Below are 6,682 nucleotides of genomic sequence, written 5' to 3'. Positions count from 1 at the left end.
TCGATAGGCAAATGACGCAAAATGGGCCAGGGGTTAACAATGCAATGGCAAGGGAATATACAATGGAGGGCTACCACGATACCAAGATGATACGGAGGTTACCGTCCGTGGCGGTGATGAGTGGCGGTAATCTTGATGGAGACACCAAGATGATAGATACACGTCCCTAAGTAGCCGAAACACCTTAGGAAATGGAAAAACCGCGAACCCAAAATCTCAAATGTCAAATGTCAAATGGTGGTAGCGGAATGCGATGGTGGTTGCGGAAGCTCAATGGGATTGCGGAAATGCAATGATGGGTTTTGCGAGTAGGCAATGCGGAAGTGGAGGGTAAGGTGGTGTACTATACACGGTGTCGGAGTTGAAAGCACGGTCCCTAAGTAGCTGAAACACCTTAGGAGACACTACTCACAACATGAACAAAATTGGGTTAAGTTGGGATGGTGGAAGTGTATTGTGGTCAAGCCTATGCGGGAGTTATGGTGGTGGTGGTGGTTGATAAAGAAGCAATCGTCCCTAAGTAGCCTAAACACCTTAGGAGACTCGAATCACTACTCAAGCAACCACAAATTCTATAAGGAACAAAATTGGTTAGGTTGCGGAAGTCGGTGGTGGTTATGCGGAGGTTGTGGTGGAAGCACTAGGCAAAGATGACAAAGTTCCAAAATTTTGATGGAGTCAAATGGTGATGGTAGTATTTTTGTGGAAAGGGGGATGTCAAGAGCTTTTCAACGAGCTAAAGAACGCGAAAATTAGACTCCGGATGAATTAGTTATGGACAAAACGGTGAAACGGGGAAGGCTAAAATGTCAGGGGCCGGACATCCGGGCTCGGGGCCGGAAATCCGGGACCTGATGTCCAGAACCGTGCAAATTTGGCGCTCCAGGAGCAGGATGTCCAGCCGGGGACCCGGATGTCCGGCCCGACGAATCTAGGTCTCGTTTGGGGCGGAAATTTTCGAATTGGGGGCGGAAATGGATGATTCCAAAGGCAAAATTAGAGAGATTTCGTGGATGGAAAGTGGAGAAAAATGGGGAGAAGCTAGATCTACTCAAGACACAACGAATCCATGGATTAAAATCAACAAATCATCATCAAACCAACAAATCACAAAAAATTATGGGGGCTATTTTTGGTCGGGAATTTTCAAATTAAGGACGAAATCAACAAAATTAGGCTAGAAAACTACGAGGGGACGCTCCAAAATCGTGATCAACGTGGCTCATGATACCAAGATGATGTAGGGTAGAACCCTAGTGGCCCGACCTTTCATGAAAGGAGCGGATCCCGCGATTCACACGAAGACACACGAGGGGGGAAACGAGGGGAATCATCAGGGGAAACACGAGAGAACACTCAAACCAACAAGAATGATCACACATGTGCTAGATGCATGAGCACAAAGGGAGATACAAGATCCAAAGTAAACAACGGACGATACAAGAGGTAACTGTTTCTTCTCCATGAGGAGGTCTTGAATCCACAAGGGGATCTTCCCGTGAGGGGCCTTGATTCCAAGGTGGATCTTCTCCGTAGAGGGGCCGCGGTCTCTCTCATGGAGTAGATCTGATATGGATGAGCGAAGCTCTATCTCTCAAATGAGCTATCATAACGCTGACCCTAAAACGTAGGTGGAGGGGGAGTATATATAGTACTAGCCCACGAAGGGGTAAGTGAGAGGGGGGATACATGGGCCCTTGGCCCGATCTTTGCGCACACGCAGGTGCCAGATGTCCGGGCTGGGGGCCAGATGTCCGGCGGCTCACGAAGATCCGGAAGTCCGGGCCTCTGGCCGGATGTCCGGGCTAGAGTTGCCCGATTCTTCTGCTCTCTGGTTGGAGGGTGCCGGATTTCTGGGGGTGAGGCCGGATGTCCGGGACTTGGCGAGGCACCGAATGTCCGGGGTTGACGCCGGATGTCCGGGGCCTGTAGCACTTGGCGGCTGGGAGGCTGTTGCTGTAGGGGTCGTCTCCAGCGGCCGGATGTCTGGGCCTGGGGCCGGATGTCCGGGTCCTGGAGATGTCTCCGTCTTCTTCCGTCATCGCTTCCGCGCACACTTGGCCTTGGTCCTTGGGTTCTCCATGCTCTCCTTGGGTGTACCTGAGTATGCACAAGGTCCGCTCTTGAAGTAGCATCCATGTCTTACATGTGGAAAGGGAAGATTCGGGAAGGAGCGAGTTCACCTTAGGCCCAAAGGCGTATGCTTGAGTGTACATGGGGATGATCGTAGGATGCGCCGCATCAAATAGCCTCTGGATGAAATTTTTGAAGTGGCATCTTGTGTATTTTGTCCAAGCCTTCATGCACTCATTACGCTGGCTCCAAGGTCCTCAAATCATCACTTGAAACTCCGTTCTTGTTTCCCTCACGCATGCCATCATCTCCATGCTTGTTCTTGCTCCTATGTTCATCCTTCTCTAAGCTAGGCCCTTCATTTGTAAGCAAAACAAATGTATCCAATTTAGGCAGCATCATATTCTCATGAACATTAGAATCATTACCAAGAAACGAGAGTACCTGGTAATTTAATTGGCGTGTGCGAGCTCTAGTAATTGGTCCAGTATGTATAGTAGCTGGGGCTGCAGGTGTAACAATGGTATTGATGTCCTGATCATTGCCTGCATCTAGAGTATTAAGTTCATGAAGAACAGAATAACGCATTAAGTAAGATGACAAGATGTAGAGGAATTAACTCAAGCAATATGATGAAAACCCCATCTTTTTATCCTCGATGGCAACAATACAATACGTGCCTTGTTGCCTGATGCGGAGCGTTCCAAGGTCATCCCCATGGACCTACCGACATCTCCCACAACACCACTTGGACCAATGACAAGAGTACGAGCCAAGGCTATCAAAGATAAGGTGAACTCGCTCCTCTCCGAACCACCACTTTCTATGCATGAGACATGGCTACTACCTCAAGAGGAAACCCTATGTGTGATCAGGTACTCGGAGGAAAGCCACGGATCAGATACACCCAACGGACAAGACGGTGAGGACACCAAGGTCAATAGACAAGAAGAAGGACTGCTCGAAACTCCCAGTCACTAGGTGACCGGCGAACCTCGGACGTCCGGTGATCTCCAGGCACCGGACGACCGGCTCTACCACACCCAAGCCAAAACGCCAGATTTCCAAAGACCACCGGACGACCGACGCCCCGGACATCCGACCCTGACTATACGTCCGACCAAAGCATAGCAGAGCCGAATCTACGGACGCCCGACGAGCATCGGACGTCCGTACCCTCGCAAACCTCCGGACGACCGGTAACTACCGGACGTCCAACGCCTGTGTGCTGATTTCGTGTTGGGTGGAAGCCCATGTACCCCTTCGACCTATAAGACTATATATAGATCTCCTCCTCCTCCTATCTAGGGTTAGCAAAGGATTGGCTCATTTTGTGTGAGAGCTTTACTCATCCACTTGGTTACCTTCTCCTCGGAGATCGCGCCTCCTCGGAGAATATCCCCCAAGCAGATTCAAGACCCGTTCACGGGAAGAACCTCAAGACCTCCTCACGGAGAAGATCGTGCTACTTGTATCATCCTTAGTTGACCATGGATCATGTATATCTTATGTGTTTGAGGATCTAGCATATGTGTGACCACATCTTGTCGATTTGAGTGTTTCCTCTCTTTCCCTTCGTGTGTTTCCCCTTGTGTTCTTCATGTTCCTTGTTGGGTCCACTCCTTTTGTGAAAGATCGGCCATCTAGGGTTCCACCCTACATCATCTTGGTATCTAGAGCCACGTTGATCACGATTTCGGAGCCTCCCCGTTGTGTTTTCTAGCCTTGTTTTGTTGATTTTGTCCCTAATTCGAAAATTTCCCCACAAAAATAGCCCCAAATTTTTTTTGTGATTTGTTGGTGTGATGAAATTTTGTTGGATTTGATCCGTGGATTTGCTTTGCCTTGAGTGGATCTAGCTTTTCCCCTTCGTCTCCACCTTTTTCATCCACTAAATCGCCCGGATTCGACGGATTTTGACCTCCCCAAGATGAACCCTACATGTTCATCATGTGCCCGAAATTCGCCCAGGCACCGGACATCCGACAGCCTCCAGAAGTCCGACGACTGGACGACCGTAAAACTCCCGGACGTCCGTAAAACCCTGACGAAATTGAATCCCCCCCGAAAATTTCAGCCACCGCCCCATTTCCGCATACGCATTTCCATACCACTACCACTTTCGGCAACCACCATTTCTTACTCGTTTCGCACTCCGATACGTTTTTGCCACGTTTTGCCTTTGAGAATTTGAGTTGTGGTTCCATGTCCTATTGTGTTTCGGCTATTTAGGTGCGGTTCGACATCAACATCACTGCCGCTCATCTTCGCCACAGACGCGTCATCGACAACAACCATTCCACCGTTTTGACACCATAGCGTAAGCAAGAATCGGTAAACTCATCTTGGTATCATGATACATCATTCTTGCCATTACATTGATAGCCATCATAGCCCAATTTTGCGTATCCTACCCATCGAGACTAGCCTTTGAGTATTGCCGGCAACGTGACTTGTGCACATTAGTGATCATACTTCCCATAGCATACATACCATATCATCGGTGCATATCTTGGTATCATCTTTTGTGTCACAAAGTTGCCATCGCATGTACTTAAGTGCTATCTTGGTTCGTGAAGCATTGCATGAGAAAAGAGCTCAAAAGAGAAAGAGCTAACCAAGCTTTTAAGCAAAAGGGAAAGATAAGCAAAGAGCTTTTAAGCAAGAACCATAGCATCATACAACATTAAGATTGTCATACTAGATCATATTGGATCATATCATTGGGATACCATACATAGAGAATACTTGGGAGAGAACCCATTGCATTTTTGCTTAGTAGGTTGTGCACAAGTCTTCGTATCCGCCTATTGTCCAATCGTGCTAGCATCTCTCTAGTGTTGTGCAACAAGAGCATTTTCGTGGATTCCACATTTTGGCTCATCCTTGGTTGCACGACCCCACTTATCTCTTTGCGTGTGTGTTTATGTGTACCATATTTTGCTATTGGTATACTTGTTGCATTGCAAACTTGCGAATCTTTTCCAACATTATTCAAGCTCACTAACAATTGCATCAAATTTTGTGCCACCATCCTAACCGAGCTCCACCATAAGCTTTTACTTGTGTAGGTGTGAGAAACCGACAAGAATTGGTACCAATTGTGCTATTTCCTTGTTCCACATTGAGTGATTATTGATCCATCTTCAACTTCGGTCAAGGTACATTTGGTATTGTTCTTCCCCTTCTACCACTCACAAAATTGCTTGGAATGATGGATAGGCCAAGTACTTCTACCAACCCACTCTTCATCAAGCAAGACGACGACATGAACTCCTACGTCACAAAGAGCCACCTCTTTGGTGCACAACATGCTTTGCATCAAGAGCAACAAGCAGTGAGTGAACGCATCGACAACCTCGCCACCGACTTGCGACTCTCCGAGCAACGTACAAGAGACTACTTCGACAACAAGCTCGATGACCACAAGCAAGAGAATGACGCAAGAATGGACGAGATTCGTGCTTCGTTGCTCAACCGCTCTTCTTCCACTTCGTCCTCATCAAGACGGAGCCTCTCAAGTCGACACTCCGACTACACCATCTCCGGCTCAAGTACACCGACATCGAACAATCTTTGTCGTGCCGCACGTCAAGATCGTCACGCAAACCGCAATCCTCTACACGATAACGACTCTCAAGAGAAAGCTCATGCACAAGAACATCGACATCATCAAAACCAAGCTACTCTCGAGCAAGCACAAGAACGGCAACGACAACGCCAATGAGAAGAGGAAGAGCGAGCGCATCTACACCAAGATGCACAAGATGTCGAGGCACAACGCCAAGAACAACAACTACGTGAAGCTCAAGCAATTGAGGCGCAACATGCCCTTCGAGACTCAAGTCACGCCGTCGCCACACGCAACCTCCATCGTTGTGAACAAGAAGATGCGCTTCGCGAAGAAGTTCAAGAGCGAAACTATTAAGCTCGAGTGCATCATCAAGTTCCACAGCCTCTCTAAGAACATCAAGTTCAACAAGAACACGTCGAAAGAGACGACCCCCTCGTTAACGACGTCATCATCCCCGACCCCAACACAATGAAGAGCAACGCTACGACAAGCTAAAGTTCACCATGCCCAAGTTCAATGGAAGCAATGATCCCGAAGAGTACCTTTCATGGGCATTGAAGGTCGACAAAATCTTATGTTTGCACAACTATGAATAAGAGAAGAAGATTGCGATGGCATCCCTTGAGTTCCAAGACTATGTCCTCATTTGGTGGGAACAAGTCAATGAGTGTCGAGAGACAAGAGGTGAACCACCCATCATTACTTTGGCGCAAATGAAGGATGTCATGAGAGCACGCTTCGTGCTAACCTACTACAACCGCGACCTCTTCAAGAAACTCCAACTCCTCAAGTAAGGAACCAAGAGCGTTGAAGAATACTACAAGGAAACGGAGATTGCAATGATACAAGCCAATGTCACAGAAGATGATGAGCAAACTATGGCACGTTTCTTAAATGGACTCAATCATCCTATCAAGAAGATCGCCGACTTCCAACCATACTCGCACCTCATCGAGCTAGTGCATCAAGCTACCAAGGTGGAACGTCAAGTGCAAGATGACTTCAAGTATGCCAAGTTCTCATCCAAGTCCTATG

This window comes from Triticum dicoccoides, chromosome 1A, assembly GCF_002162155.2.
Source record: "Triticum dicoccoides isolate Atlit2015 ecotype Zavitan chromosome 1A, WEW_v2.0, whole genome shotgun sequence".
NCBI lineage: Eukaryota > Viridiplantae > Streptophyta > Magnoliopsida > Poales > Poaceae > Triticum > Triticum dicoccoides.
Note: the sequence above shows the minus strand (reverse complement) of the source record.